This window comes from Schistocerca gregaria, chromosome 7 (genome assembly GCF_023897955.1).
Source record: "Schistocerca gregaria isolate iqSchGreg1 chromosome 7, iqSchGreg1.2, whole genome shotgun sequence".
In the NCBI taxonomy this organism is placed as follows: Eukaryota; Metazoa; Arthropoda; class Insecta; order Orthoptera; family Acrididae; genus Schistocerca; species Schistocerca gregaria.
In genome coordinates, this window is record NC_064926.1 from 238,009,630 (window position 1) to 238,033,818 (window position 24,189).

Here is a 24,189-nt window from a genome sequence, read left to right on the forward strand (position 1 = left end):
CTGTAGTTTGAAGACTTTGTCCATATATTGTGTAAGGCATCCACAAAAGAAGATTCCGTATTTAAAGATCCTGTGGATATAGGAATAGTACAGAGGTTAGACAAAAATATTGTAACACAGAGAGAAAAGCCCGCATCTCGTGGTCGTGCGATAGCGTTCTCGCTTCCCACGCCCGGGTTCCCGGGTTCGATTCCCGGCGGGGTCAGGGATTTTCTCTGCCTCGTGATGGCTGGGTGTTGTGTGATGTCCTTAGGTTAGTTAGGTTTAAGTAGTTCTAAGTTCTAGGGGACTGATGACCATAGATGTTAAGTCTTTGTGTAATTGAGAGTGCATTATGTCGCAGCTAAGTGAACGTGGTTGGTGCTCATATGGTTGGTGCTTCCGTAACCAAGGGAGCCGAAGTGTTTGGTGTTCAAGAGACACCGTATCCACGATTTATACCGCATACAGGGAAACTGGAAAACAACATCCGCCAAGTCACAACTCATGCCCAAGTGTGTGTGTCGACTGATCGTGACAGGTGGTCATTGAAGAATGTTATGACGAAAAAGAAAACTGTGCAGCTGCAGAAGTCACTGCAGAACTGAATGTCGCACTCGGAAGCTGTTTTCAGCACGTAAACGACACGAAGGGAGTTTCTTAAGAAGGGAATTTCACGGCGAGCTTGAATTCCAAAACCACCGACCAGTGATGGAAATGCTCGTAACGGGAACACGTTGTGCCGGATACATGAAACCTAGGCTATGGAGCAATGGACAAGTCATTTGGTCGGGCGAGTCTTGTTTTGCAGCTGTTTCGAATTTTTTTCAGAGTTAACGTCCCAAGAGTTGGTGGGGATTCGGTAGTGATTTGGGAAGTCATGTTGTGGTATTTTATGGACCCTCCAGGGTAGCCGAGAGCTCTAACGCGCTGCTTCCTGGACTGGGGTAGGCGCGCCGGATTAACGACGAGGGCCGATGTGCCGGCAGGCCAGGATGTGGTTTCTAGGCGGTTTTCCACATCCCGCTAGGTGAATACCGGGCTGGTCCCCATGTTCCGCCTCAGTTACACGGCACGCAGACATCTGAACACATTCACCCTATTACATGAATTACACTCGACGCAGACAGTTGGGGTACACTAATTCCGTCCCTGGGAGGGGGGGGGGGGGGGGTACGGGGTGGTGGCAGGAAGGGCATCCGGCCACCCCTTAAACATTAACATGCCACATCCGATTAACGATGGCTGACCCTGCATAACTGCGGGACAAGGCTCAAGCGATAGCGTTGTGGTATTTTATGCCCCCATGGTCACTCTACAACGTCGCACTACTGCCAATGATTATAGACCATTTTGGCTGATTATGTTCATCCCTTGTGGTGCAATGTTTGTTCCCCAGTGGTGGTGCTGTGTCCCAAAACGACAGGGATCGTGTTCACACATCTCACATTGTTTTGGAGGGAAGTGTGTCGCTATCATCGTTAACCTGAACTTACCACAATTTTGCAGGAAGAATGATGTAAGATTCCCCTTGAAAAGCATGAAGGACCTGTATTTATCCAATCCGAGAAGAGTGGAAGCTGTTTTTAATGCTAACGGTATTCCTACATCTTATGAGATGTGTTGTGTTTTTGGTCTTTTCCTTTTTTTTGTCCACCCCCTGTATGTTTCTGTAAACGGCATTGTCTGCTACACATTGATGACGGCACTCTTAGGGACATAGCACGATGATGATATTAAAGTATGGCAATTGTGTAAAGCTAGAGGTCATAGGCAAAGAAACGATATTTACAGGATAGTCCCGACGTATTACAATTGACATACAAGGAAAACAAACGGTCTTCTTCTTTCTTTCTTATTTATCGTCGCCTTGTCCCACGTCACGTAGGGTCGGCGCTGCTCTTCTGGATCGTACTCCTCCATAGTACTCTACCCATTGCCTCTTCCTTCTTCCATCCTTTCTTCCTTAGATCCCCGGAAATCTTATCCTTCGACCTCATCTTCGGTCTTCCTCTCCTTCTCGCTCCTTCGATCTCTCTTTCCGATATACTCTTCTCCTTTTCCCTGTAGGTGTTCGTAGCACCCTAGTCTGCTCTCTTGGGTCCAACTTTCACAGCTCCTCTAACAAATTCGTTTCTAATCCTGCCTTTCCTTGTTACCCCACACATCCACCTCAGCATCCTCATTTCCGCCACTTCCATCTTCCTTTCCTGGGCTACTGTGGTTGGCCATGTCTCTGCCCCGTATATCATAGCAGGCCTTACCAGCGACAAACGGTGCTTGATAATATTGTACTCTCGCAGACGCTTGTCGCCTTTTTTCAGTATAATCTATCAGCTGTGCGATTTTCAATTACGAAATGTGCGGACCAGGATCAAAATGAGATCATTGAAACATTAGTACTTGAAGGCAAACTAAGCTGAATGAACATCGATCTGCTGTATTGCTCGACAGGAGATGTTAGTTAAGACAGATTTTTTAACGAAAGCGCGGCCGGAGTCTCGAGACAGGAATGAAACGCTGTTAGACGGGTGTGTCCCATGGCACGTGTGTCGGGGGGTCCATTACCCGCGAGCCGTCAGTGCAGCGACCCGCCGCCGTCCTGCTCTCCTCTAGGGGGTGGCCGGTAGTTCGCGCGCCCGCCGCGGGGCACGGGAGCGGCAGCGTCGCGGTGCGGCCGACGTCTGGCGCCGGAGCCCTGTCGCGGCCGCGCCAGTTCTGCACGACCTCGCGAGCCGTAGACACGACCCGGCGCGTCGGTGCCCGCCCCGGCCAGTGTTGGCGCCATGTCGAGCAGCTGTCCCGCGCACATCTAGTCAGCCAGCCAATCCAGCCGCTACAAAACCTGGTCAGCGTTCCGCCGCCTGCGACTCGAGCCGGTTACCGACCAAACGTAAGTGATAATGCTAAATCTGGAGTCTTGGTAAACATTTTTCTATAGAACCTCGTCCCGAATATCTGCGGAAATGTGTGCCTCCTGGGTCTCACGGTCCCCCCTACGAGAATTTCTATTCTCCGAGTAGAGCGACTTCTGAGGGCTGGTGAGGCTACAAGCGCCAAATAGCAGATGGGCACTTTCGATCTGTGGCGAAACAATGATCGCCATCAGAGATTCTGCACAGGCGCTCTGGAGCCGCTGACCCATTTCTGGAACAGGTTGACCTACATTCGATGGGGGATCGTTGCGCTATCCGGTGTTGAAAGCTCAGATTCTGACATCGCTAATATTCTCTCTCTCTCTCTCTCTCTCTCTCTCTCTCTCTCTCTCTCTCTCTCCACTCCCCCTCCCCCTCTCCCTCTCTCTCCACCCCTCTCTCCCCTCCCCTCCGTCTCTCCTCCTCCCCGTCTCTCCCCCTCACCCTCTCTCCCTCACCCTTTCCCCCCTGTGTGTGTGTGTGTGTGTGTGTGTGTGTGTGTGTGTGTGTGTGTGTCAGAGGCTCCTCACCGTGCTTTCTGCGCTGGTACATTTTCACACAGAGCTGAGAAAGTGGGCCAGACAAAATTCATTCAGTGAAAAACGTGTAACTGGACGTAAAGAACCAGGTAGTATCCCATTCATGGACTACGGATTTTCGCTGTCCGGTGTGGCCGAACGGTTCTAGACGCTTCAGTCTGGAGCCGAGCGACCGCTACGATCGCAGGTTAGAATCCTGCCTCGGGCATGGATGTGTGTGATGTCCTTAGGTTAGTTAGGTTTAAGTAGTTCTAAGTTCTAGGGGACTGATGACCTCAGATATTAAGTCCCATAGTGCTCAGACTCATTTGAACTACGGATTTTCACCTACATTACTACCGTTGATAGCGATAAGCTGGGCTTTCATGGGGGAACGAAACGCGTGTGTTACCAAGATTTGTTCATCAAAGGCAGTGTTGTAACTAGATGCAGTTGAAGTTGATGTACCACGAGAATTCACCCCACGCACGTCGTCTCCTACATTTTTTTCAAAAATCAATGGCTGGATATGTTTTGCAAGCCTGAGACTGTTCTTTGTCAGTCTCACAGATAATTTGTCGCTGAACAAACATAGTAACACTATTCAGTACTTTCATGGTTTTTCAACGATTTGCTAAATTATTTCAAACAATTCGCCATTTGGATTTAGGATATACTAGTGAAATGTCAGTCATCGTGTGCCAAAACAAAAATGAACATCTTGAGACCTAAATACATCATTTTGCACTCCAAGAACTCTTGTGCGAATCTTATACGAAATGGGTAATTGTCTTGGTTAGCAATACAATTCTTGATGCCTTTCCTGGAGTCTCATTGAGCGGTGTGGCCCCGTGGTCAGTCTGTCTCTGCCTCATCGTCGACGGAGTGTTAGATCTAACTTCTTCTCTTCTTCTTCTGCATCTGTTACCTCGCCTCCTGCAGTTCTCTGTTTTTTGCCTTCACAATTTAAAAACCGCACATATCACATCTGAATCAAGGTTAGAGAAGTAAAAAATTTATTTCTGGCACTTTATACTGCAGAGCTCGTTTTGTCGTTACTACCCTTGCTTTACTGCATTGACTGTAATCTGCACATAATTTCTCTTAGCTAAACGCTGCCAGGCACAGTTCGCTTCGAAATGGCTTCAGAGAGCATACATTACTTTCCTTTAGATATCTTTTTCATGGTATCTTGTTACCGATCACAGACAGTAGAGTGTTACAAAAAAGTGTTTCCTAGTATGTTCGTCATAAACGTAAGTAATTGCTCCCCAGACTAATTGTAATTTATAGGTTTTGTAGTATACCTAACCGATGATAAAATTAGTTACATTTTGCCAGATGAGATCTTTTCCCTGTCAGTTAATTTATGTCAGCGACAGTCAGTTTTGAGGGAAGATTACGATTTAAGCAACATTTACTAAGCCGCAGCACTTTTGGTAGGAAACTGCTGTTTCACATTGACAGGACCTCCTCCGAAGTACACGCCACCATCTTGGCGCTGGACCAGCTCGCTTGCTGACCAAGAGCCGAAAGAACATCGCCGAGGGCCAAGCCGCATTGCGCTGCTGGCTACACCACTTGGAATCGCCTTGATCGCGTAGTTGCAATTGCCTTTATTGTCCTTTCACCTAACACTACATACTTATCCCCCTGTTATCTGACTCCACTACTTCAAGAAATTTTTGAACTGTGAGCCGAGTAGAATGTGCTCCTGTTTAGTTTCCAGCAGTAATCGGTTCCTAGTTGGTAATGTGAAGAATGTACTGATCCCAGAATTCAGCAGCCTTTCTTATAATCGATGGGTTCTATTGTACTCTGCCTGCAGCGTGAATGACTTTTTTTTTCTCTAACGCCAATATTTTAATTCATGTTACTTTTATTATTTCTCGTAGAAATCCTGCTACATCGCGGCCTATTACCCACGTGTTGCACCGTCATTGTCTTTTTGCAGCTATATCGCAACATGGCACTTCTCCATTGCTCGATACCTGAAACGATGCAGCTTCCTTTTCTATTCCTTATTGTATTCCCGCAAGACATACCAAGCGTCCGCCCTCTTAGCTGAGCGGTGCCGGCACGGTAGCTCTGCGTGTTCGGTCAGAGGATTAGCCGCCCTATGTAATGAAAAAAACTGAGCGGCTGGATCAACGATGAACTTGAACGGGTGTCATGGGACGTCCGGCTGGAAGAAATGAAACGAAAATAACGAACAAAATGAGATTAAAAATGAAGTGGTCAGTGCGTCACACTGTCATGCAGGGGGCAAAGATTTTGTCCGCTCAGGGATTGAGTGATGAATTTTCCTGATCGTCATTTCATCATCATCGACACACAACTCGCTCATTGTGGCGTCAACTGAAAAGACTAGCCACGCGCCGGCCAAATGCCTCAGGTGGGGACTCTCAGCTATCAGTGCCATTCGGTCATTTCATACTAAGTGATGTAGCACAATGGTTAATAAAACAGTCTTCCGTGCGAGAGAAGGGCTATTTAGATGTAAGTTCCCCATAGCTTCGCTGAATCACCTAAGGAGGGTTACCGGCATCCTCCCAGTATCCAGACTACAGTCAGACTGCACCGGCTCTTTCGCACAACTGTGATAATAAATAGCCAGTCTAGTGTCTTCGATGACGACTAGACGTTTAAAACTAGTGACACATTCACACTTATCATTTTTTGGTTGCTTTAAGTATCGTCACCTACTCTTCCTTCACCGCAGATCAGAGCTGAATTACTAACACGTTGTCCGCTAAACTCGGCTCCGTAAACCTAATGTCTTCGAGAGGTTAAATCCAAGGGCGGACGCGCGCGCGCGCAATCAAACACACACACACACACACACACACTTTTTCTCATTTGTCATTGTTATAAAACTGAGATCAGTTATTATTTTACTATGGATATTTCGTTTTTATTGACATAGTATGTGTCACTCATATATATAATGCATTGTTTGTTGTAGATTCTATACAAAAAGCTTTGAACCTCTTTTTCCATGATATTTATGGCCTTTTTTGTTTTTAATGTTTAATCAGCTTCTTGAGAGTTTTATAAGGACTCGTTCCATGACCAAGTAGCTCTGTCTAACGTGGTCCTAAGTCGACCGCGGTGGCCGAGCGGTTCTAGGCGCTTCAGTCCGGAACCGCGCGACTGCTACGGTCGCAGGTTCGAATCCTGCCTCGGGCATGGATGTGTGTGATGTCCTTAGGTTAGTTATGTTTAAGTTGTAGGGGACGATGACCTCAGTTGTTAAGTCCCATGTGCTTAGAGCCATTTTTCACATGGTCCTAAGGTATCTGAAGGCAAAAAAATAAGGTCCAGTAACGATAGATTTTATCTGCTCTATTCTTTCCATAGAATGATTTAATAGCTGAGCACAAGCCACAATGAAGAAGGACAGTTTTATCGAAAAAAAAAATATTTATCATTGTTAGAACTATGCTTTTGAAAGCATCAGTCGACTGGAATATTTTCTCCACTCTCAAGAGAGTAGTTACAGTACGGAAGTCTTGACCGAGGTGAGAGGCTATTAAATTCCCGATCTATTAATAATATTGTTTTCTGATTGACAGCCTGCTGCTGCTGCTGCTGGAGTTCATTGTTGTCGGTGTGCATCTTCCAGCCACATTTGACAAGGCGCTGCATTTGCCTACGAAACAGGCATCACAGTGAGAACGTGGCTCTCGAGAAAGAGCTAGAACTGGCTGCCGATTGGCTCTGCCCATTCGACTCAGTGAAACTTCAGTTACAGAGATATTTTAATCAAAGTAGACGAGTTAGGGTTCCCCTTTCTGGTGCGTTTCTATTCGGTCTTTACTGAATATTTACTATCTCTCTTCGTGCGTCCAACGACTCGTCTGTGTGTGTATCGCTAGATAGATAGAGCTCAAACTCGATAGTAAATTTCTGTTGAAGAAATACTCGGCGATCGCGTTTGCAGGCAACGATAATCTGCATTGTCTTTCGACGATTTTGGAAAGCTGCTGTCACTGCATTGCTCTGAATATTTTGCAGCAACATTTTTATGCGTATTGCAAATGAAAACTAAGTTTGTTCCCTTCAGTATTAGAAGCATACAGTTGAAATTTGGTAGGGTTCAGGTGACGGACGATTTCTTTTATTACCGTTGGAGTACGACCACTGTCTCAGATGGGTTTGCCAAATGCTCCGTATAGTAAAGAATTTCTCATATTTGTAGATTAAAAAAGTTAAGTCATAAGGAACTTTGCACGGAACGATAAAATTCCGAATTTAATATTTTTCCGTAATTTATGTTATTCATGTAAGTCATCTGTCGAAATGACGTCAGTATTTGGCCTTTACGTCGCTGGTGGCTATATTGAGGTATGAACTGGTCTTGTAACAAGTTTGTCGGAATCTCTGTACAGTATATCACATTACTTATTTATTATTACACGATAAATAAAAGTCTAAATTTGTGTTATTGAAAATGTAGCCCAAGTCAGTTATCACAGTAATTTAAAGCTAGCAATACTAAGGCATTATCCATAAGACACATTACCAATGGTGGTGCGTACTTTATACCCACACTAAATTTTTTTAAAAAAAGTTAATTGTTGTTGAATTATATTAACAACATACTTTTTAAAGAGATATTGATGTGTAAGTAGAGTCCAGACCCTGAAAATAACTTTTACCACAGTCTTAGCAATGTCAATGCATTTTCAATAACGTGTATTACCGACTTTATGACTATCACTAAATAATTTAAATAGATGCAAATTTCATTCGTTGTCGTTGACTTTTAGTCCGCCTATGTAGCGCAGCGGTATCGTTAGCGCCTACCACGCAAGGGGGCCCGGGTTCGATTCCCGGCAGGGGACTGGGTGTTGTGTGTCCTTCATCATCATTGATAACCTAGTCGCCGAAGTGGCGGCCGAACCCCGAAGGGGATATCCGGGCCAATAAATGCCATATTCCCAACATACTTTTCAAAGAGATATCGATGTGTAAGTAAGGCCCTGAACCTGGAAATATAGAATGTGGTGGTCACTGGGGAGAGGGACATGTGCTACCGAGACTTAAATTTTTGGGTTAAGTTAAAATGATAAATTTGAATCGTATGTGAAATCTGGGAGAAGAATTCATTAAAAACAATAAATATTTTTTCGGTATTTTCAGAAGGTGGGCATAAGGTACCCCTCCCCTTGGTATTACAAGGGTTAAATAATACAGTCTCTGTTTTATTAGACTATGGACTGAAGTTTGAAAAAGTGCGACAACAGTGAACGGCTTAACAACAAGATAAAGGAGATAATTCTAACTGTGGTGATTACACCTAAACAGTAGATGTTAGTTATTGGTAGCAATCCACACGACGTACTCTTTGTTATCCGAAAACTGTTGACATCGACATGATTGTGTTTCTTACCCCAAGCGAGTTAAAAAGGCTATGTGTTTATCTAGGAAGAAGTATCCATGGCAAGCACACGTGAATAACAATTCAAGACGAAATTCGTAAGTTGTAACTTGTAGTTATAGACGTCAGAATTCGTTTTTATCTGGTTAAAACTGACAAGTTTTGACTAAAGCAAATGAAAAACATAAATACAATTATTTTACAGTAAAATGATTAATACAATATATGCCCAAGGAAGAACATTTGAGGAAGTAGAGGTAAAGTTGGAGAATACCTTAGGAGCTATGACAACTCTTTCAAACCAAATCCCACTAAACAAAATTTTGCGCTTTTCACCTATACACACGCCTAGCAAATAGAAATCTTCACTTTAAGTGGAATGAGTCTACCCGTGAGCGCACAGACCAGCCGACATACCTCGGAGTGACGCTGGACAGGACCCTCACATACAAAAAGCGCTGCGAAAAGAACCGATATTATAAGATAGCTGCAAGAAACAGTACCCTTAGAAAGCTAACTAGCAGTAAGTGGGGCGCCAAGCCTAATGCTCAAAAAAACCACCGCGTAAGCAAATTGCTTTTCTGCAGCTGAGTACGCATGCGCTATCTGGTCTAGATTGGCGCGCGCAAAAAGATCGATATAAACCATAACGAAACCTGTAGGCTAGTCACAGGATTCATGAAGCCCATCATCCACTGGATGTTTCAGCAGTCCAAAGCCACATTGGGTAGCTCACGAACGAGCAGTTACGGAGCCTATTAGAATCTAATGACAATAATTGCTACTGCGGAGAAATAAAGAACGTGGAACATCTTCTAACACGCCGAAAGTGTCCTGGGCATTGATGTCTGGACGACCTCTGGCTAAGGGAGACTGAAGCTTGTGGCGTAGCCCAGTACTAGGCCGAAAAAATTGACAACTCCGTACACGAAAAAGTAAAGTAACACAGTTTTTGTGGTTGTTACATTACGCTTGTCCTGCTTATCGTCGTAAAACTTTTGGGATTGCCGATTGTGTCCCGTATTACGATGTCGCAGGAGCTGGTGACGGTATTGTGAGACGAAAATGGCGCAGTTTGCAGTGAGGCGGCGAGGAGACTGCGACGTTGTGCAACTCGTAGCGGCACTTGGGCTCGCCGCGCGCCTCGCGCTATCGATCCGGCTCGGGTTGAAGCGTTTACCGCCGGCCGGCGCCCCTCTGCGGCCGCCTGCAGACGCGCTCCCGTCTAGAAGAATCCGATACGGCCCCGCGTGCGGCTAATCAAATTGCCGCAAATAGCCATGCTCGACGTCTCACGTCATTTCTGAGCTCTTACAGATCGACACATGTTGCCAATTTTAGATCTGTTTTCGATTCTGGAGTATAATTACGGGCCGGCCGTAGTGGCCGAGTGGTTCTAGGCGCTACAGTCTGGAACTGCGCGACCGCTGCGGTCGCAGGTTCGAATCCTGCCTCGGGCATGGATGTGTGTGATGTCCTTAGGTTAGTTAGGTTTTACTAGTTCTAAGTCCTGCGGGACTGATGACCTCAGATGTTAAAGTCCCATAGTGCTCAGAGCCATTTGAACCATTTTTTAATCACGCTTTCCCGTTTCCGTATACTCTGTTTTTGTATATTGACTAGATTTGCGCTCTACCGAAAGTATGGTTCGATAGTTTTGATAGAGAACACAAATGACGTAGTGAATGATTGGAATATCGGTAGTATGGTAAGGAAAGAAACATAAATGAATTTGTGAAAGAGGTAGTGATAATTAGAACCTCGCATCGTTCTCAGTTACTCCATTGCATATTTTACACCCTTAGCGAATATAAACAGCATTTTATAATTAATAAAAAAATCAGCTGCTCGACCGTCTTCTGCACTTTCATGTAACCGAATCAATTACTTGTGATGCGAGCGCAGTTTACATATGCAAATACAAAAAATCTATATAATTACTGTTATTTTGTAATCATAATTTTTTAACATTTTTATGCGCAGTCTCTAGTCACACGACGAGGCCCATACAACAGGCTTAAAGTGAATTTGCTAAAGCTTGTTTAATAGAAGTGACAAAACCGTATGGTTATGCGTCAAGCTTTATAAGGTTGTCTTCAGACATTGCTTGTTTTAGGCAAACATTTAAATAATATTTTATGTTCTGAAGAAGATGTTATTACTAACGTTGAAACCTAGGTAAACGATAAAGTGAACCTGCAACTGTAGGCTGTATATTCTTATATATTTTGTAATCAATGTAACGTTTTTCATCATGATCAAAGCCAAGAGTTTCCTCTTATTATTGATAAGTGCGAAACTAACAAGTAACAAAATCATTTTTTATGTAAGCTCGACGAAGTATTGAAGCGATTTTTGATGTCTTATTGTTTTTTATAACTTTGCCTTTTTTGAAGATATTGCGTTTTCTAGCGCTATATAATAAATCTGTATTTTATTTTTACTGTGACGTCCCTCTGTTTCACGTTAAAAATCAACAGCTTTCAAATAAAACACGAGTTATAACTTTACTTTTTTTTGAAGAAATTTCATTTACTAGCGTGATATAATAAATCGGTATTTTATTTTTATTATAACGTCCCTCTGTTTCACGTAATAATCAACAAATTTCCAATAAGATATGAATTAAACGTTGATAATTTCATTTCTGCTATAAATAGTGCTTATTTTTAAGTAACAGAAAGGCGAATAAATATGTGGAACCAAAATGTTTCATACGTTACGCGATCTTTTATACAGGGTCCCCCCCCCCCCCCCCACTCACACAAAAAAGACCCGATGGTAACTTATAATAATATGGAGACAAATGTCACTAGCTAACTGAAACAGCGAAAGATGTAATCGACATGGTCTAGAGTTTCAGAAAAAATCCGCTAAATGTCGCTACGAGCGCAGTTTCTTCAATGCCAACGTGCCTCAACGTTGGATAGGGCGTACAGGACCCCGAGACCAGGCTTTACACTCTTGGCCTACCAGTCCCCTAACGTGACACCGTGTTATTTCTTCCTTTGGGGATATGTTAAACAATGTGTTTACGTTCCTCCCTTACCTTGTGCCATTGATGAACTAAAAACAAGAATATCAGCTGCTGTAGCTTCAGTGACCGAAGACACCTTACGCTCAGTTTGGGATGAATTTGGCTATCGGCTAGATGTCGTCCGTGCAGCCAGTGGTGGAGGACATATTTAACATTTAGGATTGATTTTTATAAACTTCTGTCTTTTCCGAGTAACTTAGTATGCAATTCGTTGGTTTTACGCCCTTTTTACTAATAAATAATTCTATTTAAAATCGGGCCATTCTTTTTAGACACCCTGTATGTTCTCACTTAGTTTCTAGATGGTTTCTTGGGTGGAGGACAAGATTGGTGTTTAACGTCCCATCGACAACGAGGTCATTAGAGACGAAGCACAAACCGCGCGGGATTAGCCGAGCGGTCTTGGGCAGAGGTTCGAGTCCTCCCTCGGGCATGGGTGTGTGTTTTTGTCCTTAGGATAATTTAGGTTAAGTAGTGTGTAATCTTAGGGACTGATGAAAAAATGGTTCTGAGCACTATGGGACTTAACTGCTGAGGTCATCAGTCCCCTAGAACTTAGAACTACTTAAACCTAACTAACCTAAGGACAGCACACACATCCATGCCCGAGGCAGGATTCGAACCTGCGACCGTAGCAAGTCGCGCGGTAGGGACGGATGCCGTTAGCAGTTAAGTCCCATAAGATTTCACACACATTTGAACATTTTGAACGGAGCACAAGTTCGGATTATGGGAGGATGGGGAAGGAAGTCGGCAGTGCCCTTTCGAAGGAACCGTCCTGGCATTTGCCATAAGCGATGTAGAGAAATCATTGATAATCTAAATCAGGATGGCCAGACGCCGGTTTGAACTGTCGTCCCTCAGAATGGGAGTCCAGTGTGCTAACCGTTGCGCCACCTCGGTTGGCCCTGTTGCTAAGGGAATACTGTAAGACATTGATTGCATAGTCACATAAAGCGACCGGAATGAGATAACGCCCGGTGGATATGCAACACACCTACCGCTCAGATACCGCGGTTGCGATCTTAACTGACCAAAGCTACTAGGAAAACTGTCGTAGTCTACACTTACTTACGGTAGCCGACGGTACTTTGACTCTTAATAGGAAAGTAAAATTGTTAGTGTAGTAAAAATGGAAGAAATATATTTTGAAATATTTGGTTATTCCTATAAATGTGTTTTGGAGCCTTTTCAGGCTCATCTTCAGATGGTGCACATGTTTGTTTCCATAGCGTGGTGCCATCCACTGGCTCTGTAGTGATAATATAGATCAAGACTTCAGTGTATTGCCACGAGTGATAGTTAAATGGCAAGATGCACTGAAAAACGAATTCCTTTACTTATTATCACATATGGACGACATTCCAGTTACTATTCGTCTGACAGCTTCCATGTGAATTGCCTATTTGCCACTGCTCAATCACTTTACAAAAACAAAAAAAAAAAGAAACAAAACAAAATTTTGATATGGTCACCGTAAATTCGCCAGCATACAGGATGTGTAGAACACTGTCGAACACGGTGGTTATAATTAAACTTTCGTTACTTGAGAGTATCTCCATGACAAACGAGTGACCGTACTATAGTGAAACATGACGAAGAGAAATAACGAATAAACCATTGGAAGGAACGCAATTTATTTGTCACATGAGAGGGTAACATTTGTGAGTTGCGTACCGTGTTTACGTCCGAGGATACAAACGTTGCTCATTATTAGGACCATCTACATCTACGTCAGCCTGGAACCGCACTACAGATACCATCTCATAATTGTCCGCAACACTTCTCGAATGGTGGATCATAGAATGTTCTCAAGCGTCGTGACACAGCTCGTGCAGTGCTTGGAGATCTCACGTCGCGTCGAGCATTCTCAGCCATGGCAACAGCAACATAAACAGTTTGTCGGATTCTCCCAGGAGTAACTCCCAAATCGCCAGTTAATTCAAGCTTCCAAACCATGTTCTTAAAGACTGATGCGGAAAGATGAGCTCTCCGTATTCCTTTGATGCGTCGTTATTCGCCAAGAACAGCAGCAATGTTGCTGTTTTTGATTAAACTGCCTTAAGAGTAAAGCCTTTCGCTTTGTCCAGACCCGCCTGCAACTGTAATGCACAGTGATGCTTGTGTTTCAGCCGTATGTCGCCGTACCAATGCCGGCGCCAAACGGCAAGTCGCGACACAAATAACAGCGGAAATCCTGCAGCTCACGGTATTCCTATAAAGTTGGGTACCCTTGAGTTTTCTGTCTACATTGCCTCAAGTAGCGAATCCTCAGTGTTGCAACCACCCTGTGCTTTGTTCGCAAACAATCATTTGGTTTCTGTGAGTATAATACGATCAATATTTGGGCAAATAATTTGATTCGTTGCTGAGCTAAATTTTCACGCACCGCCGCCCAGGTATTACTCAACGTTTTGTTGAGATGGCAAGTAATTTGTACTTGAACACTTTGATAGCGCATTTTTAAAAACTGCTAGGATTATCAGATTCCATCACATATTAATGGAATGTCTCTGTCTTCGCAACTACAGTAAGCTGAAATAGTAATATAAATCAGTACACATGTGGTATTTCGAACATTGGAGAGAAGAGAATTTCAAAAGATCCTTGAATTTCAGGTGATTTCACCCAACGCAAAGCAGAGTCATGAAGTTGATTACCAACAGATGTTCAACAGACACTGAAAACAAAATGTAACACCAATTTCAATGAAATGCATGATATGTTCTAGATCCAAAGATAGGAAATTTGAACATCTGTGCCGCACATACAGTACATTTTTGTGTTTAGAACACGCTTTTTCAGTCTGTGAAGGGTATTTCTGATATAAAAGACATTGAGTGAACGCTGTGTGCTGCAGGTATTACATGTAAGCAAACTAAACATTACAACTAAATATAGGACAATAAAAGTGCTATCAACAAGGAATGTCGAATTGACACCATATTTTTAAATTTCCAGAAGGCTTTTGACACCGTTCCTCACAAGCGACTGCTAATCATATTGCGTGCCTGTGTTGGGTGGACCCAGTTATTTTGTGGTAAGTTTCTATGGGACCAAACTGCTGAGGTCATCGGTACCTAGGCTTACACACTACTTAAACTAACTTACGCTAAGGACAGCACACACACACACACACACACACACACACACACACACACACACACACACACACACACACACACACGCGCGCGCGCGCGCGCGCGCGCGCGCGCGCGCGCGCGCGCGCGCGCGCGCGCCCGAGGGAGGACTCGAATCTTCGACGGAGAAAACCGCGCGAACCGTGGCAAGGCGCCCAAGACCGCACGGCTAGCCTGCGCGGCGGGTCACAGTTTGTAGTAACTAACGGAAAGTCATCGAGTAAAACAGAAGTAATAACTGGCCGTGGATGTATTATAGGTCTTCTACCGTTCCTCGCTTTTTGAAGTACTCGTGATGTATGTGTAATTCAAATGAATGAATTGGAATATCGTGCTGTCATTTTTATAGAAGGTTTCTCGATGATGGAAATTTATCCAAAGTTCTTTCTCTAGTTTGGCCTAGTAGATGAACTGTAACTAGATTCCAGAATCTGAACCGGTGCGCCACTGCGGGATGTTAACGGCGGTAATAGCATATCGAATAGGTTCCTAGATATGTGAGTGGTTCGAAGAGCTCTTAACTAATAGAGCCCAGTACGTTGTCTTCGCTGGCAAGTGTTCTTCAGAGGCAACAGTATCGTCAGGAGTACCCCATGGAAGTGACATAGGACCATTGTTATTTTCTGTGTACACAAATGATCTGGCGGACAGGGTCAGCAGCAGTTTGCGGTTGTTTGCTGATGATGATGTTGTGTACGGGAAGATATCGAAGTTGAGAGACTGTAGGAGTATACAAATGACTTACACAAATTTTGTAGGTGGAGTGATGAATGGCAGCTGTCTCTAAATGTAGAAAAATGTTAGCGGTTGCGGATGAGTCGGAAAAGCAAACACGTAATGTTCGGATACGGCCTTTTTTTTTAAATTAGTGTCCTGCTTGACGCAGTCACGTGGTTTAAATATCATATTGTAACACTGCAAAGCGATATGAAATGGAACGAACTTGTGAACATTGTGGTAGTGAAGGCGAATGATCGACTTGAGTTTATTGGGAGAATTGTGGGAAGTTGTGGATCAATCATAGGAGACCGCATACAGGAAGCTAGTGCGACGCGGTCCTGAATATAGCTCCAGTGTTTGGAGTTCATACCAGGTCGGGTTAAAGGAAGACAATGAAGCAGTTCAGGGGCAGACTGCTAGACTTGTTACCAGTATGTTCGATCAACACGTAAGCGTTACAGAGATCCTTCGGGAACTCAAATGGGAATCCCTGGAGGGAAGACGACAAAAATTTGAGAACCGGCGTTGAAGGTGACAGATGAACGATTCTGCTGCCGACAAAATAATTTTACCTAAGCATCACGAAGATACATTATGAGAAATTAGGGCTCATACGGAGGCCTGTAGACCGTCGTTTTTCCCTCGCTCTGTTTGCTAAAAAGGAAATGTTTAGTAGTGGTGCGGGGTAGCTTCCGCCACTAACAGTACGGTGGCTTTCGGAGTACGAATGTAGATGCAGATGTAGATTTCAGAAACGAAAAAGCTATCGAAGCAGTTGACAGAAGTCTGCAACCCTCCACCATCGAAGTAGACTTCATCTGCTGAGAAGGTTGCGGTACGGTCATTTCTTTCTGGAATGTAAAATAGGTTTCTGTTATTGGTAAACGCGCAAATAATTAAACTACATGTGTGCACCGTGCAATATTCTCGGTCTCCTGGATGAAACAGTATGTAGAAACGATGTTGGAGTTGTTTCTGCTTCCAAAGATCCTTAAGCAATGAGAAACTGAATTACATGAAGTACGAAGCAATGAGAAACTGAATTACATGAAGTACGAATTGTTTGGACTTGCATCCTTATCAGCATATTCGTCACCCTATCACTTACAGTTGTTGACGACTCGGAAACGTTTTGAGTCCTAGGAAGCAGTCGCCACAGACGTGATGCGTATTTGACTGATTATGCGGTATGATACTTCAGAGATAAAAATTTATTCTCTGGCAAAATTTTAGACAAAGTTCATTAATCTGAAATAGAACCAACCAAGAATGAATTTTTGACACAAGGTAAACACCAGTTTTTTTTCTCCTTTCGTTTCGCAGTTGAGAAAGCTAGTACAATGCCCTGCTTACGTCGATCAAATTATACCTCACCTAGAGCAGTTTCGCCCACCAAATGCATAATACTCTGTTGTCTGTGATAAAAACGCTGGGCTTTCGAATGGTTGCAGCATACGACCATAAGGTATAAATCCAAGAACTTGTCCACCTATCTGCTGTTAAAGAACCCTTCTGAGTGACGTGGTAGTGCCTTTATGACCTTTAGCTCTTCACAGTGACATTACGTAGTTTCTTGTGAAGTGTTGTTTTATTTCGTTATCACGTCCCTCCATGTATAAACAGTTCGTTTGTCAGGTTTGATACCAACTTGCGAGTCATCCAAAGAAAAAATAAGTCTTCCTTCATTGTGTCTTCATGCTCCATGAGCGTCCGTCTCTTGATGTCGGGGCTAAGACACTGCCGTGCTCACTGGAGAGAGAGAGAGACAGTAAGGGTCTACGTGCAGTTATGGTTTCGGAGAGTTGTAGTCATCTTTGCCCCTTTACCAAAGGAATTGGACAGAAAATCGTTAACACTGATACAATGTTCCCTCACACAATGGTTTGAGCGACCCGTCCCGGCTCCCTCACGTAGCACGGAGTAGACGGACGACATGTGTATAATGTATTGTGATGTACCCTGTTGAATGTCTGTCGATTAATGAAAATCAGAATTCCTACAGTAGTTACTGAAATTAGTCTTCAGATACAGAGAGAAAAAAGCGGCGGGGGACTTCAATTTTTAAATAAATTCTAGTCGAATTTTGCAGCTCTCTGGAGTTGCAGCGGCTGTGTACTGCTTTTCCCGCCAGATACCGTCTCCTTTCTGGATGCCCAGCTCGTAGCTCCCTTCATTGCCTCGATATATCACTCCAAACGCCAATAAAATGAGGGTCAAATAACAATGCCAATGTTACACGCTCGTCGTTACTTACTAATAAAAAATTTACACAAACATTCTCTCGTCAGTCATTGTATCTGTTCGTGAAAACCATTGAAACATCCGAGAGAGAGAGGAGAGAGAGAGAGAGAGAGAGAGAGAGAGAGAGAGAGAGAGAGAGAGAGAATATTCTTGTACTTATTGCGCCAGTTCCTTTTGGTATAACTCTTATGTTGAGGCGACACCACCACAGAGCAGTATGCAAATTACGGCATCCTTGCTTATGCGGTGGCTTATACGGGATGTTTCAGGAGGAACAGTAAATATTTTATTTGGTGTTGCGTAGACTAATTCGCATAAAACATTCCATATAACAAGAGGTTAATTTTTGTGGTTACACAGATGCAGCTGTTACAACGCAACCTTAACAAATACTCGCAGAAGGTGTTAAGCAAAGCCAAATGATTAAGATCAACAGTGAATTTCGTTAAGTTTCACCTCAAGCTTCACTGCATTTTCGAATTCTCTTGACGATACCACGTGTAACTCTTCTGAGTTCGTCTTGGCGTTCTTTATGATGGCAGCACTATTAATATTCCGAACGATTAATTCAGCTCTTTTATTTACTTTTTCTTTGTAGACTTCACCGTTCAACGATTTTCACATCCAAAAACCTATAGGATTAGGGTGCGGGGATCTTGGTGGCGGAGAAAAGTGACAATTTTTCAGATTCATATCTTAGCATATTCGGCTTAGATAACGTGTTACCTGACGACTAGAATGTGCGGGGTCCACTTTATGCTGTAAGAATATATCCATCCTTGTAGCCAGAGGAACCTATATCAGCAATGCTGGAAGCTCGTTATCAAAAATGCCTTGATAATAGAGCCCTGTAAGACAAAGCGTTAAGTTAACAACTGATAATCTACCATACCAAATCACTCACTTTTACAGGCAAGCAGTCTTGAAACTGTGTCTTCACAAAGGCATGTTGGTTTCCTTCGGACCGCCGATTTGAGTTTGGAGTGTTACTGATGCCGTCACGAGTGATCGCGGTTTCATCAGTGAACAATATAAATGGGATACCACGGCGATTTGAAAAAAAGTTTGCGGCAAAATTCCAGTCTTGTACGTTCACGTCCTTCTCAAAAGTTTTTACAAAGTTTTTACCGCCATATTCTTGTATCTAGAACATCAGTATATACAGGTATCGTCCGTATGTCTGTTGAAGGCCTACATTCTGGTTACAGAATAATGTCTTCTATTTCATCTACAAGCTATTCATTCGCTCGTTCAGATGAAATATGATTGTTGGGCACTGCACTCTTCTCATTCAGTTTAGTGAAAATACGTGTAAAGACCCTTGAATCTGATATTCTACATTTAAGGAAGCGTTTGTCGTATTTTCTACAAGTGACAGCGTTTCCATAGCAAAACCCGTACACAAAAACCATATCGACTTGCTCAGCCTTTGGAAGTACGTGCGGCATGCTTGAACGATTTGATAGAATCTGATAGCAATCACAACAGAAAAATTCAGTTATGTAAGATCAAACAGAAATCACAATTTGAACATCAAAACAAAAATGGAAATCCATAACTAAACCCATAGCAACTTGAGTAGCAACACGCTAAATGAGAACTTATTTCTGTAACGAGCTCTATCTCTATAACCGTTAAAAATTGGATGAACCTTACTTATAGTGCTTTATTCGAAGTAGCCTATACTACCAAATCCTAAAATATTTACTATTTCTCCGGAAACACATTTTAAATAGATTTATCTAAAACACTCGCTTATTCACTGCAGCGATTGATTTCGAAAGTAGCAGCAGTCCTTTGAATTCGCTCCACATCCTTCTTAGGCCTTTCTGGAACTACGCTGATGTTGAACCTCACAGAACTTTTCAGCATAGAAATGCAAGCTAGACCCTTGTTACGATATGCAGAGAACAACAGCACTCCAAGTGGCCTGGCAGTGAGCTTTATATACGGGAAAACAGGGTGCGAAAATCCGTGTTTTTAATCCGAAATACTCGATTTAGATGACAATATGTTTCATTTAAACTTGACGGTTGAGCTTTATAGTCTAGTAGCAAAGATCTTGTGTGAAAACCGAAAAGATTTTTTTGACGATGCAAATAATATTTTCCAGAAACCTCAATCAAAAACTTAGAGCAACTTCTCGTAGGTGGAGTTCAGTCACGTAACATTTACAAATGACATTGTGGGGCCTTTTGACCGTAAAATTATTGATTTGTAAAAATATTTTGATTTTGACCACGTGGTCATTATCAAGTGGAAATAGTTGCACGTGAGCACATGTCAAAACCTCAAAATTATCTGACATGACATGACACAGAAGGTGTTTTGATCATACTGTGTTCCTGAGTATGGCTTTTTGTGCGTATTTCACTCTTTGAATTGCATTAGTAATATGTTACTCGTATTCTGGTTGATATTCGTTCGCGTCAGTAGTGTTGGGTGTGGTTCCATATTTGTTTTTGTTTCGTAAAAAACAGAAGCATAAACACACTTGCTTATGTGTATGAATTTGTGTGTCAACTCGTATTCTTATTTATTTTTGTTTACATCCGTTTTTTCTACTTTATCGCACTAAATAGAGAACTGCATGTTAGGAATTTTTTACAGAATTTGTATTCAACTTTATTACATCTTCTTACGGAGTGAGTATGCATTTATGCTTTGAATGGTGTTGCTTCTTTGTCACGGGGTGTGCTTTCCACTCGTAAAGACTTAAGGCATTCTTCCTTTCAAATGCTAAAAATGCAACAGTAGTTATGCACATATCTTCACGCCTTATTGGCAAACACTAGAAACAATATATTTTAGAAGAACTCTTTGTACTACAGCCATCCTCCCACTACAGTGAAAGTTTAAAAGGAAGTAGTACATTCCATGCTTTCATCATCTACATCTACTAGTGAATTCCGTATAACTAGAGTTCCTAAATGCATTAGCATTCGGTACGGTGGAAGTACGTTCACATTATACCACACGATCCTATGTACAAATGTGCATTTCGATGTAGAAAACAACTGGTACAAAAAGTACTTACGTTTTTAGGACTGGCAACGAAGAATGCTCTGTGAATGATATTACGAAGCATGCCGATTGACGTGAAGCAACACCATACAAAGTAGAAATACATACTCATTTCGTGACAAGAGGCAATAAAGTTTAATACCGGTTCTTTCAAAATCTGCTAGCTCTCCATTCTCCGTTAAATGCAAGACAGTACGAAAAACGGATGCGAACTAAAAGAGAATATGAACAACATACTTATAATACATTTAAATTGAGCAGGGTTCACATGCAGATTCCTAGGCAGAAACAAATGTCAAGAGAACACTGAGCGACGAAACAAGCTTCTGTATTATACGAAAGAACAACAAATACGGAATCATTAACTCCAGCTAATATTATGGATGTGAGCAAAATTCATACAGAATACAACCAGCATATTCACAATGCAGTTCAAAAAGTGCAACAAACACACGAAGTGGCAATCAGGAACACAATGCTATAAAATCACCTCTGTTTTGAACGGAACCACAACAGAGATGACGGACTGACACACTTGCAGCATTTCCAAGTGGCCTGACAGTGAACGATGATCGAGTTACCAAAGTCCATACATGAGTTTCACACCCGTGTTGAGCTTGCGCCATCACAAAGCAATATGTAAATTACTGCTTGCTTGTGCGGTGTGCTATGTACTGTTGAGTTACTGATGGAATGCGACCGTCTGGTGACCTTAGGAAGCATTACATCCGCCTCCGCCACAAAATACTTAGTGCGAACGGGAAATGTATTCGTGGTTGTGGTGGATTCCCCGGCAGCGCCGGGCTGCATCTTGCACCGCTGACAGGGCGGGAGAGCGCACAGATCAGAGCAGCAATCCCCTCCGAGTTCCGACCATATGGGCACAGGGCCGCCTGGCTCGTATTACGCTGCCACCCGCCCACCCCCCCCCCCCCTCTCCTTCCCCACTCCTAGCTGTGCCCTCGCGACCCCTCTCCAGCTCTAGCTCTGCCGCATTCAATTTCCGGGCCGCGTTTCACTGGCAGCTACTGTGCGCCCGCATCAAGGGCCTACCCCATCCCAGTCGCGTGCAGCCACGAACCGGTAAATTGACTGAACGCACTCTGTTAACCGCGCAATACCGAACCACGAGCTTGCGTCGGCGTAGGTCACCACCCCGCACGTATCTCATTGACCGCATTCCGACGGGCCTCATCTCCTCTTCTCTCCTCGAAAAAATCTTATACTCGCGCGTTGTTTAAGACTATGCCGTTGACCTACTGCATGACGTTCAGACCTTATACATTCATCTTCACTTTTGCCCTTTCCCTTCCTACATCCCTCTGTCCTCCCCACGATGCAATCCCTGTCCAAACCCAAAACCCTCTGCTCGTCCTTCCTACATACTAATGCGAAACAGTGTTTGTTTTCATCACTCACATACATTTCTTGGAAAACTCGTTATTGATACTGTGGATTAATTTCCACTTCTCTGTTTGGAACGATCTTGGAGAAACAAGATGGAATAAACAACTTTTTATTGAATTTAAAAGCAGCTAATCTCTGTAGGTAAAGATAATGCCACTGGAGGAGGAGAAAGGAGGAGATTAGTTATTAACGTCCCGTCGATAACGAGGTCATTAGAGACGGAACTAAAGCTCTGGCGCTACAGTCTGGAGCCGAGCGATCGCTACGGTCGCATGTTCGAATCCTGCCTCGGGCATGGATGTGTGTGATGTCCTTAGGTTAGTTAGGTTTAGTTAGTTCTAAGTTCTAGGCGACTAATGACCTCAGACGTTAAGTCGCATAGTGCTCAGAGCCATTTGAACCATTTTTTTTTTTAAAGCTCGGGTTAGGGGAAGATGGGGTAGGAAATCGGCGATGCCGTTTGGTAGGAACAATCCCGGCATTTGCGTGAAGCGATTTAGGGCAATCACGGAAAACCTAAATCAGGATGGCCGGACGCGGGATTGAACCGTCATCCTCCCGAATGCGAACTGATCTGTTCTCCGTTACATTATATGCAGAGTAAAATCTACATCTACATCCATACTCCGCAATCCACCATGCGGTGCGTGGCGGAGGCTACCTCGTATCACAACTAGCATCTTCTCTTCCTGTTCCACTCCCAAACAGAACGAGGGAAAAATGACTGCCTATATGCTTCTGTACGAGCCCTAATCTCTCTTATCTTATCATTGTGGTCTTTCCGCGAAATGTAGGTTGGCGGCAGTAAAATTGTACTGCAGTCAGCCTCAAATGCTGGTTTTCTAAATTTCCTCAGTAGCGATTCACGAAAAGAACGCCTCCTTTCCTCTAGAGACTCCCACCCGAGTTCCTGAAGCATTTCCTTAACACTCGCGTGATGATCAAACCTACCAGTAACAAATCTAGCAGCCCGCCTCTGAATTGCTTCTATGGCCTCCCTCAATCCGACCTAATAGGCATCCCAGACGCTCGAGAAGTTTTAAAGAATAGGTCGTATTAGTGTTTTATAAGCGGTCTCCTTTACAGGTGAACCACATCTGCCCAATATATAATACATCCTCTGGCTGTTTATCGTAGATAATTGGTATTAGTTTTCTGTCTTGCTCGTTAGTTAGGAGGATCGGAAGACCGATTTGTAGAACCACTTTACTGTAAACTACAATTGATATTATACACAATTTTACCATTTTCTATGAAGCTGTATATTTACGTAAAGTTCAGAAATATCCCTACCTACAGTGTATTAGAAGGGGAGGAATCTAAATGTGGTTGCCCAAAGACGTACGTCGTGAAGGTGCAGAGCCATCCGTCAGATTGCCCGAAGCCTGTAAGTGCCGCTGGATTGGTGAGCATATTATAGGAAGAGAGAGATAGTGCGCCGCCTCAATCCTTTAAAAACCTCAGTCAGATCGTTGGGGCGCTCATTCCAGGCGCTCACCGCCGGTCTCGGGTAAACTCCGACAAGTTTTTTTCCCTCACTTGGACTTTTGCTCTCACAGTTCGCACTTTACAGTGCTGCAAGTGGTTGGTATTTCTGTTAGCTCTTACCACACGGACTCGAACACTGGCAATCAGATGCATCCTTTACTATTTTTTAATGTTTAGATTTATCCTTCATAGTAGTTGTTAATGGGATTGCAAATAAGCAATGTTAATCAGACCCCTGAGTATCATTGAGTCTCCTGCTGCGAGTATCCTATTTAGTCTCAAACTACCGTGTGTGCCTTGTGACAGCTTTTGGTGCTGATCCATGAGCGCAGCCTGC

The 24,189-nt window shown here is 43.4% G+C and overlaps 1 protein-coding gene across 30 annotated transcripts in view; it reads left to right on the forward strand.

Moving 5' to 3' along the window:
- The window catches only part of LOC126281877 (endophilin-A), a 720,509-nt gene that overhangs the window by 302,229 nt on the left and 394,091 nt on the right, over positions 1–24,189 (forward strand). For 6 of the 30 annotated variants that reach the window (XM_049981189.1, XM_049981178.1, XM_049981165.1 and 3 more), the window contains exon 1: positions 2,694–2,872. The exons of 21 other annotated variants lie outside the window; for them this stretch is intronic. The gene's annotated coding sequence lies outside the window, so the exon portion shown is untranslated. Of the gene's footprint in view, positions 1–2,688; positions 2,873–24,189 lie in introns of those variants that run through there. 3 more of the 30 variants (XM_049981173.1, XM_049981168.1, XM_049981162.1) reach the window with 3 other exon arrangements.